This window comes from Lactuca saligna, chromosome 2, assembly GCF_052625555.1.
Source record: "Lactuca saligna cultivar CGN05327 chromosome 2, ASM5262555v1, whole genome shotgun sequence".
NCBI lineage: Eukaryota > Viridiplantae > Streptophyta > Magnoliopsida > Asterales > Asteraceae > Lactuca > Lactuca saligna.
The window spans coordinates 71,271,031-71,284,102 of NC_136418.1; the positions used below are offsets into that span (position 1 = coordinate 71,271,031).

General features: G+C 43.6%; 1 non-coding gene across 1 annotated transcript; it reads right to left on the reverse strand.

Moving 5' to 3' along the window:
• Window positions 1–2,632: 2,632 nt before the first annotated feature.
• LOC145033095 (U6 spliceosomal RNA) lies at window positions 2,633–2,735 on the reverse strand. Its single transcript, XR_013677337.1, has one exon. It is a non-coding gene; the product is annotated as a U6 spliceosomal RNA (small nuclear RNA).
• Between the last annotated feature and the right edge of the window lie 10,337 nt (window positions 2,736–13,072).

The following is a 13,072-nucleotide window of genomic DNA, read 5'->3' on the forward strand; positions in this document are numbered from 1 at the left end:
GCATACAATTTGACTAGATTATGTATTCCACGCTTTTTAGAACATTTTGAATTTGCACCTCTCATCAGCCACCAATTTTAAAATTGTGCATGATAAAAAGTTAGATATCATCCAACTTAATTAATAACTCCAAAGCTTGCAATATTTGTTTAATTATTTCTTGAATTGGACCGTTTCCAAGGTTGTCCAGTTAGTACCAATTTTGGTTACTATTTGGGATTATAAGGTGACGTTTGGTTTGCAAAATGTTTTTGATGGAATTAGAATTTGTTAAGGAATTGAAATCTGTCAGGAATTGCAATCCAATTCTATATTTCGTTTGGTTGGCAGAAATGAAATTTGAATCCAATTCTATAGTATGTATGGTTGATAAAAAATGGAACTGAAATAATATAAAATAACAAGAATTTATTTATTTATTTGTTTTTTTTTACTTTGTTTTATAACATATTTGTAAAAGTATATTATATAAATTATAAAATTAGTAAATGATGGTGATGGTGCCAATGATGTTGATGGTGGAAATAGTGGTGATGATGGCAACAAAGGTGCTGGTGGGTAGTGGCGGAGGTGATGATGGTGGTGGTGATAGTAATTGTGATGGTGATGGTGGTAATCATGAGTAGTGGCGGAGGTGGTGGGTGGTGTAATCATGAATAGTGGTGATGATGGCAACAAAGGTGATGGTGGGTAGTGGCGGAGGTGATGATGGTGGTGGTGATAGTAATTGTGATGGTGATGGTGGTAATCATGAGTAGTGGCGGAGGTGGTGGGTGGTGTAGTCATAAAGGTGGAATTGGTGGTGGTGATGAAGGTGGTAGTGTTGGTGGTGGAGGTGATGATGGTGGTGGTGGCAGTGATGGTATGGTCACAGTGATGAGTGGTGGTGGCAGTGATGGTATGGTCATGGTGATCATTGGTGGTGGAGGTGGAAGGTAGTGTGGTGGTAGAGGTGGTGATGGTGGTGGAGGTGGAGATTGATGATGATAATGGTGGTGTTGGGTGGTTCTGACGGTGGTGGGTGGTGGCAGAGGTGGTGTGTAGTGGGTGGTAATAGTGGTGATGTGTGGTGGTTGTGGCAGAGGTGGTGATAAGGTGGTGGGTAGCGATGGTAGTGGTCGTCGGTGGTAGAGGTGACGGTACTAGTGGGTGGATGGTGCTGATAACGGAGGTACCGGTGCTGGTGGTGTGTAACGGTGGTGGTGGGTGGTGGAGGAGGTGGAGGTGGCGGCGATAGAGAGGTTTCATATATGTAGTGTTAAAAGTAAAATGGGTAATATGGTAACACTCAACATTCTCATTTGAAATGAATTTTAATTCCTTAAGTTTTTGGATAGAATTTATTTTCCCTCATTGGAAGGAAAATTTGACTCATTTAGGAATCTAATTCCTTTCGAAAGCTTAAACCAAACAAAGAAGAGTGATGAAATTAGATTCCAATTCCATCTACTTCCAACGAACCAAACGGCACCTAAGACTCTTCGACAAAGTCATTAACATCTATGCAATTTTGCTGAAAACATATTTAGCGCGTGCTGAGAAAAATACTAATCGAACCACTAACACAATAGGATGGGGGCAGAAGTTCCACTAGATATATCTTGTTTCACTTTTGAAACTTAAATTCATTCTATCTTTTGGAAAATAATAATTCTGAACAAAAGAATATACGATTTTAGTGCAGGTATGCTATGCAAATATATGAATGGGATAATGATCTAGGAGAGTAATAAGGTTTGCAGTTTATCCGCATTAGGTCAATAAGCTTTTTTTTTTTTTTTTTTTTTTGTGCGTATTAGACCAATATGGTTGTTATTACCGTTTACAAATAACCCTTTTTACCGGTTAAATCGGTAAAAATGATTATTTCTAAACGGTAATAACATTCATATTGTCTAATACACACAAAAAAACCTTAGTGACCTAATATGAACAAACTCGAAATCTAATGACCCTCGTAAGTCATTAACCCTAATTATTTAGAAAACTTGCTTACATGAACACATCCATATATACAAATACAATCTCACTTTGATACCTCCCATCAATGTCTACATTGGAAATGTAAACCAGCAGGACTTGCAGAGGATGTCTATTATCAATTATTTTATAAAAAGAAAAACCACAAAATTAACTAAGAAACTGAAGTTGCAAAATTAATAAAAAAATCAACACATAAAGAAACACATACAGACTATATACAACACATAAATGGAAGTTTATAAAGCATGAAACTTAATGACAGGAAAAGTAAAAAACTTAAAGGAGACTTTATAAAAGGCAAAACCATAACATGAACTAAGAAACTGAAGTTGCAAAATTAATCAAAAATCAGCACATAAACAAACACATACAAACTATATACAACACATAAACGGAAGTTTATAAAGCATGAAACTTAATGACAGGAAAAGTAAAAAACTTAAAAGAGACTTTATCAAAAGAAAGATCACTTTTACTTGCCACAAATGGTTAAAGACATCAACAAGAAGATCAATCTTACCATGGAATCCACATGTTGTCTGATCATGAGTTCAGTAGATGAAATACCGAAACGTAAGAATTCCAATTTAACTTTATTAGCATTCGAAAATGGAATTAGCGTTCCAAAGAAGACGGCGAAGGGTTTAAAAAAAAATTGGACAATTTCTCGATTTGTGTGTGTTATCCTTGCGTAGGGGCCATGCTAATCTTCTTTGTATCATTCCAATTTTATCGGATGTCCCCAAAGGGACGACTATAGATGAAGAGCTTCGCCATATGGAAGAGTAGCAGGTTATACGCGAGTTCTAAACGAACTAGTTTACTGTTGATGTTCAAATATTCTAAATGTCTTTAAATTTAGGGTTAATGACTTAAGAGGGTAATTAGGTTTCTAGTTTGTCTGTATTAGGTCACTAAGGTTTTTTTTGTGCGTATTAGACCAATATGGTTGTTATTACCGTTTACAAATAGTCATTTGTACCGGTTAAAACCGGTAAAATGACTATTTGCAAACGGTAATAACAACCATATTGGTCTAATACGCAAAAAAAAAAAAACCTTAGTGACCTAATACAGACAAACTGGAAACCTAATACGCATAAAAGCATACATAATTGACGAGTAAGAGATTTACGTAACAAAATTGATAATCCAGGTAGGAATTGATATTTTCATCGAATAGGTCCAAACAACATATTTAATCTGCATAATTATAACTAGTATAGATGCCGCGTCTACGTCGTTTTTGGGTATTACGGGAAAAATTGGCAAACTTTAAAAGATATGTGCTGAAATTTTAAATCACCACTAATAGGGAGAAAGTCGACATCCCCTAAAATTAGATGTCAAATGTGTACAACCAAAATAATGGAGACTGCTGGAGAAAATTCAAAAATGTTGTGACAATAATGTTAAAGTTGTCAAAGTTGGAAAAACATGGTGAGAAAATTCAAAAGGAGTGTAACGTCCCGATTCCAGGTATGAATTTAATTAAAGAATAATTGGTCTTATGTCCTACTCGGCGAGTTGGTTTCCCTACTCATCGAGTAGCAGTGGGAATGGAACGCATGTTTAGTGACCTACTCGGTGAGTCCACTAAGGGACTCGGCGAGTAGGAGTTGGCAGATGAAACCCTAAATTCTGGGGGTTTTACACCGTATTTAAAGGATCATTGGCCTCCACCAGCCTCCCCTTACTGCTTCTTGTCCCTCTCAAACCCTAAATCGTGTGTGTGTTCTTTGGTGTGTCCAAGCTTGAAGGAGTAACCTTGGAGAAGGAAGCACTTGAAGAAGCAAGGCCAGGAACTCATAGGAAGCTAAGGGATTTCCTCAGTCATCACTCTCTGGAAGGCATTAGGATGTTCCTTAAGCTCATTTCACTTTGAAAACTTTAGATCTGGACTTCCATTAACATCTAGATCCATAAAGTTCCCAGTTCGTACAAGGATGAGATTCCCCCAAGGTGTAAAACTCCATTAAAGAGCTTAGATTGATCATTTAGGGCCTTTAGAGCTTTACATGTACGTAAAGATTGTAACTTTACGTGATAAACATGCCTTAGGAGCTTGGATCTGTAATCTAGGGCCTTTTCATGGCTTAAAAAGCATCTGCATGGATTAAGAACTGCAATGACTCGTTGAGTTGAATGAGAAACTCGGCGAGTCCGTTGAAGATAGCCATGAACTCGGTGAGTTAGATGAACAACTCGGCGAGTTCGTTGAGGATTGCCTTGAACTCGGTGAGTTGTTAGAAGACTCGGCGAGTTGGCTAGGGCTTCTTCCAAATCTTGGTCGCATATGAGCTCGACGAGTTAAAAGGGGACCTCGACGAGCCAATCAAGGATTTCACGACTTCTCGAATTCAGGAAGAACTCGGCGAGTCGGTGACCTGCACTCAGCGAGTCGAGTCAACATAGACTGGTAACTCTGACTATGGACTTTGACTTGGACCAAGGGTTGACCAATTGAATTCTGTTGGTTTCTGGGATTGGGAGATTTATGAAAAAGGTTGTGTGGTACATATAGGTGGTGGAGTTCGTGTTGTACCTGGGAGTTGAGCTTTCTTATTTCCGACGATAGTTGCGAGGTGAGTTATCCTCACTATACTAAGGGGTCTAAGGCACCAAGGCCGGCCCATTGGATATGATATGCTAGTAGTTGTATGATGTTGAGTATGTGTTAGTTATGCATGCTAGTTGATACGCTAGAGGGTAGGTCTGTAGGACTACCTGTGATACTGATTGATTGCCTTTATGTGCATTATCTGTTACATGTGATATGTTATCTGGGATGGGTTGAGGTTGTACTGCTCTGTGCGGTAGCCAATAACCCCTAGAGTATTCTAGATATGAGCTGAGGGCCCGGTAGGCATTCCAGACTCATACCTCACTTGGGAGAATTCTAGATACGAGCTGAGGGCCCGGTAGGCATTCCAGTCTCGTACTAAGGGCTCAATGGCAATCCAGATGTGAGATGAGGGCCCGATAGGCATTCCAGACTCACACTGTGGGCCCAGGGGTATTCAAGTCTGTAAAGTTGTGGACCCGTTATGTGCCGTTCTGCTCAGTTTGTTATGACATGTTATGGTGTGACATGGTTATATAGACTGTATGTGTACCACTATTTTGGGGGGTAACTCACTAAGCTCTTGGGCTTACAGTTTCAGTGTATTGTTTCAGGTACCTTAGGGGATCGCGGCAAGGCGAAGGCATGATCATACAACTCCTCCTATTATGTTATGTTTCTGGGAAAACTCTGATATAAATGTATTTTGAAAACAAAGTTGTAATGTTTTGATGAATTCGGCGTGTTTTGAAAGTTTAAATTTGGCTTAAATTTTTTAGTGTTACAAGTTGGTATGAGAGCCTTGGTTTGAGTGAATTGGAGGAACATTCGTATGAATCTAGTCTCAAATCAAGGAAAGATTTTCAAAATGGTTTTTAAATGGTTTTCAAAATAAGTAAAGGAGGATGCAGGGTGTACGATCTGCCGGAGCCACTAAGTAGACCCCAAAATACCATACAGTTATTTGATATTGTGATATGTTAGAATAGCATGCTAGTACTAGGTTAGGGATCTTCAGGAATTGCATGATAGAATTGCCTGAATATATGATGCTTGATAGCCTAGGGTTTCCTTATGTGAGATTGACATCATTACTATGGTTGTCTAATGTATGCCTCACGGTTGTACCTAATTAAGATCTTATAACCTGAGAATGCTTGATTTGGCCTTATGTTCTATTCTTGTTTGATTGGGAGCTTGGGGTAGGATTGGATATTCGAAAGTCTATAGGGTCCAGCATTATGTATGGCTAGCATACATTAGTGCTGCAGGGTTGGTGGAAGTTTCATGGATAGGAGGGATTGAGTGAGACCGGGAGGTCAGTTATGAGATATTTAGCATTCCTCTAGGAGTGACGGTTGAGCACTCGCCATGTTGTACATATTGTTAGGGTGTTGTGGGGATACTTTGGACGAATATGGGTAGGTGTAGAAGGTAGTAGGGGCCCATGCTACTGAAAGCACAGAACCTATACGCGTGCCAAGTAAGTCACAATCCCTAGGGTTAGTAGGGAGTTGGCTCCCAAAGATTTATATGAATTATCTAATATCTTGTGATATGTTTCAGAATGGTGATGACGAGACACTTCGTGGCTGGATCTGGTTCGGGATCAGGATCAGGGGATGGAGGCCAGGAGGGGCCGACAGCACTTGAGCCAGTGGTGCAGATGGGTACAGAGAAGCTGGATGCTAGGATTCGGGAAATCCTGCATGATGAGGTCGCTACTGCATTCCGGGCTAAGTTATTGGAGATGTTCGGATCAATTAAGACCGCCATGGTGGAGTATTTTGATGAGCGCTATGCAACCCTTGCAGAGACAGCTGCCGCAGCAGCTGCATCAACGATGGGGGGAGGAGTTGGTAGAGGTTTTCAGTATAGGGACTTCGATAACACGAAGCCCCTTACTTTTTATGGGACACAGGATCCCATCAAGGCTATGAGGTGGATTTCAGATGTGGAGGGGTGTTTCTTCACCTGCTCGTGTCCTGCTGACCAGAAGGTCAGGTGTGCTCTGAACCTGCTCAGGTATGGGGCCAAGGACTGGTGGAGACTTGCGACTGGGTTATACTATGATGATCAGAGAGCTGCTGTTACTTGGGAGCAGTTCAGGGATATGTTCCGTGCCCGTTACATTCCACGGGTTGAACGGGAGCGATTCTCACAGGAGTTTTTGAGTTTGAGATAGGATAGGGAGTCGGTGACGGAGATCACCCGGATGTTCATTGAGAGGGCGATGTTTTGCCCGGAGTTTGCTTCAGAGCAGGCTCAGATGACCTGTTATCTGAGCATGCTCAAGACGGATATCCGTCAGTTTGTGTCTACCCAGCGATGTGATACTCTTCTAGAGTTGCAGGAGGCTGCCAGACGGCGTGAGTTGGAGATTGAGCAACAGTTGAGAGAACAGCAGCAGGCCCCGGCACATTCTCAGACGGCGCTAAAGCGGTCTAAGACCGCTGATACTAGGAGTGGGGGTCAGCAGAGCCGCACATGTGGGAAGTGTGGCAAGGGTCATTTTGGTGTGTGTCAAGCCGGTAGTGGGTGCCACAAGTGTGGCAAGGAGGGGCATTACGCGAGGGACTGTCGCCAGGCCGCTCCAGTTCAGAGTATGAGGTTATGTTACCACTGTGATTAGGTTGGACATTTGAAGGCCAATTGCCCGTTACTCGCCGCCAAGCTGGCGCAGGATTTAGCGCCGGCTACTTTGAGGATCACAGATGGGAGACCAGTCAGGGTAGAGCCTCCAAAGCTCAGGGTCGTGCCTTCCAGCTTACAGCGGAGGAGGCCAGAGCAGCACCAGATGTGGTTGCTGGTATATTTCTATCCTTATCTCGTTTTTCTATATATGTTGCATTCTTATCTGTTGCACCTATGGTTAGGTACGTTTTTAGTGAACTCCTTACATGCTTTGGTCTTATTTGACTCGGGGGCGAGTCGGTCCTTCGTATCTCAGACATTTAGTAGGGGGTTCAGTGCTCCAGTGGACGAGTTAGAGTGTCCATTACGGGTGTGTATCGCCAACGAACACGGGGTTTCTGCTTCTTCAGTTTATCGAGGGTGTGACTTGGAGATTTTCGGGGTGTCATTTCCGATAGATTTGATTTCAATTCCCATGGGTGAGGTATGCATGATTGTAGGCATGGATTGGCTCATTCGATTCGGTGCCATGATCGACAGTGAAGGGCAGTGTGTAGTAGTTCGAACCCCAAATGGGGGAGAATTGATTGTATATGGCGAGGGCACCAGAGTGGGATCAGGGTTTTGTTCAGCTGATAGGTCACGGAAGTACCTTCAACATGGGTGTACAGGTTATTTAGAGTATGTGATAGATATGCGAGCCAGGGATCAGATTTCGGTTTCCGACGTACCGGTGGTTAGGGAGTTCGCAGATGTATTCACGGAGGAGTTACGAGGGATACCTCCAGAAAGGCGGGTCGAGTGCAAGATCGACCTGGTGCTAGGTGCAGCCCCTATTGCTAAGGCGCCGTACCGATTGGTACCGCTAGAGATGCAGGAGCTGTCATCACAGCTGCAGGAACTGCTGGGCAAGCAGTTCATTCGACCTAGCAGTTCTCCATGGGGAGCACCAATACTTTTCGTCCGGAAAAAGGATGGTTCGCACCGGATGTGTATCGACTACCAGGAGTTGAATAAGTTGATGGTGAAGAACCGTTACCCACTCCCGAGGATAGACGATCTCTTTGACCAGTTGCAGGGTGCATCTTGGTTTTCCAAGATAGACTTGAGGTCTGGGCATCATCAGGTCAGGGTCAGATAGGAGGACGTGGAGAAGACCGAGTTCCGAACTCGTTATGGACATTACGAGTTCATGGTGATGCCGTTTGGGCTCACCAACGTGCCAACAGTGTTCATGGACCTGATGAATCGGGTCTGTAGACCGATGCTTGATTAATCGGTCATAGTATTTATAGATGATATCTTGGTGTATTCCAAAACCCGAGAGCAGCATGAAGAGCATCTGCGGGAGCTGTTGGGAGTTCTGAGACGGGAATGACTGTACGCCAAGTTCTCGAAGTGTGAGTTTTGGTTACGGGAGATCCAGTTCCTCGGACATCTCGTTAACCAGGAGGGGATTTTGGTCGATCCTGCCAAAATCGAGGCGGTTATGCAGTGGGAGGTTCCGAAATCTCCCTCGGATATTCGAAGCATTCTAGGATTGGCAGGGTACTACCGGAGGTTTATACGGGACTTATCCAAGATCGCAGTGCCACTCACTCGTTTGACTAGGAAGGGAGTGGATTTCCGATGGGGTCCCGAGCATCAGAGGGCGTTTGAGACCCTCCGTCAGCAATTGTGCGAGGCTCCAGTATTGACACTCCAGGAGGGAGTCTAGGATTTTATGGTGTTCTGTGATGCATCCATCACAGGTTTAGGGGTAGTCCTCCTGCAAAGAGGACGAGTGATAGCCTACGCATCACGGTAACTGAAGCTGCATGAGACGAGATACCCTACGCATGACTTGGAATTGGGGGCGATGGTGTTTGCCCTCAAGATATGGAGACAATACCTTTAAGGGGTTCGTTGTACCATTTACATGGATCACAAGAGCTTGAGACATATCCTGGATCAGCCGAACCTGAACATGAGGCAGCACAGGTGGCTGGACGTAGTCAAGGACTATGATTGTGAGATCCTTTACCATCCCGGTAAAGCGAATGTAGTGGCGGACGGTTTGAGTCTCAAGTCAGTGGGGTCTTCCAACCTAGCGGTATGTATGAGGATAACAGTGGATTCTCCGCTGGTGAGTTTGATCAGAGATGCCCAGGTTGAGGGCATTCGCTCGGAAAATTGGAAGCAGGAAAGGATCAAGGGCGAGAACACCCAGTTTGTGAAGGATAGTCGGGGACTATTAACCCGATGCGGTCGGGTTTGGGTCCCGATGACGGGTGGGGTTAGGCAGACGGTTATGGAGGAGGCTCATAAGTCTTATTTATCTATTCACTCGGGGGCCACCAAGATGTATCGAGATTTGAGGTTGAGTTATTGGTGGCCGTGCATGAAGCGGGAAATAGCTTGGTACGTTGTGAGGTGCTTGACCTGTAGGATGGTCAAGGTCGAGCATCAGAGGCCGCATGGGAAGCTGCAGCCCCTAGAGATTCCCATGTGGAAATGGGAACAGATCACAATAGATTTTATTACCAAATTGCCGAAGACGGCAAAGGGGTTTGATGCTATATGGGTCATCGTGGATCGATTGACCAAGAGCGCCCATTTCTTGGCTATACGAAAGGACTCATCGGACGAGAAATTGGCCAAATTGTACGTTCGGGAGATCGTGTATCGCCATGGGGTTCCTGTCTCCATTGTCTTTGATCGGGATGTAAGGTTTACCTCCCGCTTCTGGCAAAAGTTTCACGAGGAGCTGGGCATGCGGTTGCACTTCAGCACAACATTCCACCCGCAGACCGACGACCAGAGCGAGCAGACTATTCAGACCCTCGAGGACATGTTGAGAGCATGTGTCATTGATTTTGGTGGGAACTGGGACTCTCACCTACCACTTGAGGAGTTCGCCTAATAACAACATCGATCATTCTAGTCTTAGCGCCCCGCCATTCGAGTTGTTGTACGGGCGGAGATGTCGCACCCCGGTCTGTTGGGGAGAAGTTGGACACAGGGTGATGGGTAGTACGGAGGTAGTCTTGCAGACTACTAAAAAGATCCAGCAAGTTAGACAGCGCTTGCAGACCGCTCAGAGCCGACAGAAGAGTTATACCGACAAACACCGATCCGAGTTGGAATTTCAGGTGGGGGACATGATACTCCTGAAGGTCTCGCTTTGGAAGGGCGTGATCCGCTTCAGGAAGAGGGGAAAATTGGGTCCCCGATATATCAAGGAGTTCAGGATCATTGCCAGGGTTGGCTAGGTGGCTTACACGCTAGATCTGCCGGAGGAGCTTAGTCGGACACACATCACTTTCCACGTTTTGCAGCTGCGAAAGTGCGTCATGGATCAGGAGGTGGTGGTGTCGTTGGATGATATTCAGGTCGATGAGTGCCTGAACTATGTGGAGAGGCCCGTGGCCGTACTGGAGAAAAAGATGAAGATACTAAGGAACAAGTAAATACCTTTGGTGAAGGTACAATGGGATCATCGGAAGGGATCTGAATGGACGTGGGAGGCAGAGGTAGAAATGCGGTAACATTATCCGAGACTGTTCACTGCAGCAGATTTCGAGGATGAAGTCTAGTTTAAGTGGGGGAGAATTATAACATCCCAATTCCAGGTATGAATTTAATTAAAGAATAATTGGTCTTATGTCCTACTAGGCGAGTTGGTTGCCCTACTCGTCGAGTAGTAGTGGGAATGGAACGCGTGTTTAGTGACCTACTCGGCGAGTCCACTAAAGGACTCAGCGAGTAGGAGCTGGCAGATGAAACCCTAACTTTTGGGGGTTTTACACCCTATTTATAGGATCATTAGCCTCCACCATCCTCCCCTTACTCCTTCTTGTCCCTCTCAAACCCTAAATCGTGTGTGTGTGTGTGCTCTTTGGTGTGTCCAAGCTTGAAGGAGTAACCTTGGAGAAGGAAGCACTTGAAGAAGTAAGGAAAAGCAAGGCTAGGAAATCGTAGGAAGCTAAGGGATTTCCTCATTCATCACTCTCTGGAAGGTATTAGGCTGTTCCTTAAGCTCATTTCAATATGAACCTCTCTTGGATGGGTGTTATGAAGGGCTCTCCATGTTTAAGCTAAGATCTGAAGTTGTAACTTCAGATCTAGACTTCCCTTGACCTCTAGATCCAAAAAGTTCCCAGTTTGTACAAGGATGAGACTCCCCCAAGGTGTAAAACTCCATTAAGGGATTAGATTGATCATTTTGGGCCTTTAGAGCTTTGCATGTACGTAAAGATTGCAACTTTACGTGATAAACATGCCTTAGGAGCTTGGATCTGTAATCTGGGGCCTTGCCATGGCTTAAATAGCATCTGCATGGATTGAGAACTGCATGGACTCGGCAAGTTGAATGAGAAACTCGGCGAGTCCATTAAAGATGGCCATGAACTCGGCGAGTTGGATGAACAACTCGGTGAGTTCGTTGAGGATTGCCTTGAACTCGGCGAGTTGTTAGAAGCCTCAGTGAGTTGGCTAGGGCTTCTTCCAAATCTTGGTCGCATATGAGCTCGACGAGTTAAAAGGGGACCTCGACGAGCCAATCAAGGATTTCACGACTTCTCGAATTCAGGAAGAACTCGACGAGTCGGTGACCTGCACTCGGCGAGTCGAGTCAACGTAGACTGTTGACTCTGACTGTTGACTTTGACTTGGACCAAGGGTTGACTAGTTTAATTCTGTTGGTTTCTGGGATTGGGAGATTTATGAAAAAGGTTGTGTGGTACATATAGGTGGTGGAGTTCGTGTTGGACCCGGGAGTTGAGCTTTCTTATTTCCAACGACAGTTGCGAGGTGAGTTATCCTCATTCTACTAAGGGGTCTAAGGCACCAAGGCCGGCCCATTGGATATGATATCCTAGTAGTTGTATGATATTGAGTATGAGTTAGTTATGCATGTTAGTTGATACGCTAGAGGGTAGGTATGTAGGACTACCTGTGATACTGATTGATTGCCTGTATATGCATTATCTGTCACATGTGATATGTTATGTGGGATGGGTTGAGGTTGTACTGCTCCGTGCGGTAGCCAAAAAACCCTAGAGTATTCTAGATACGAGCTGAGGGCTCGGTAGGCATTCCAGACTCATACTAAGGACTTGGGAGCATTCCAGATACGAGCTAAGGGTCCGATAGGCATTCCAGTCTCGTACTGAGGGCTCGGTGGCAATCCAGATGTGAGGTGAGGGACTAGTAGGCATTCCAGACTCACACTTTGGGCCCAGGGGTATTCTAGTCTGTAAAGTTGTGGACCCGTTATGTGCTGTTCTACTCAGTTTGTTATGATATGTTATGGTGTGACATGGTTATATAGACTGTATGTGTATCAGTATTTTGGGGGTAACTCACTAAGCTCTCGGGCTTACAGTTTCAGTTTATTGTTTCAGGTACCTCAGGGGATCGTTGCAAGGCGAATGCATGATCGTACAGCTCCTCCTATTATGTTATGTTTCTGGAAAAACTCTGATATAAATGTATTTTGAAAACAAAGTTGTAATGTCTTGATGAATTCGATGTGTTTTGAAAGTTTAAATTTTGCTTAAATTTTTGAGTGTTACAAGGAGATTTTTTTATGTGAAAATGTAAAAGTTTTTAGTATAAGGACGAAAAGTGTCAAATTATAAAAGATTTGTCGCAAAAACATCAAAAATGTAAAACTTTTGACTGTAAGGACTAAAAGTGCTAAACTCACTAAAGATTTATTGCAAAAATCAAATGACAAAAAAATTCAATCAAAACACAAAAATATAAATGTTTTGAATTTAAGGGCGAAAAATGTTAAATGCACCAAAGATTTGTAGTAAAAATCTAACGCCCAAAAATATACTATTCCTAATTTTCATTTATTATATATATATATATATATATATATATATATATATATATATATATATA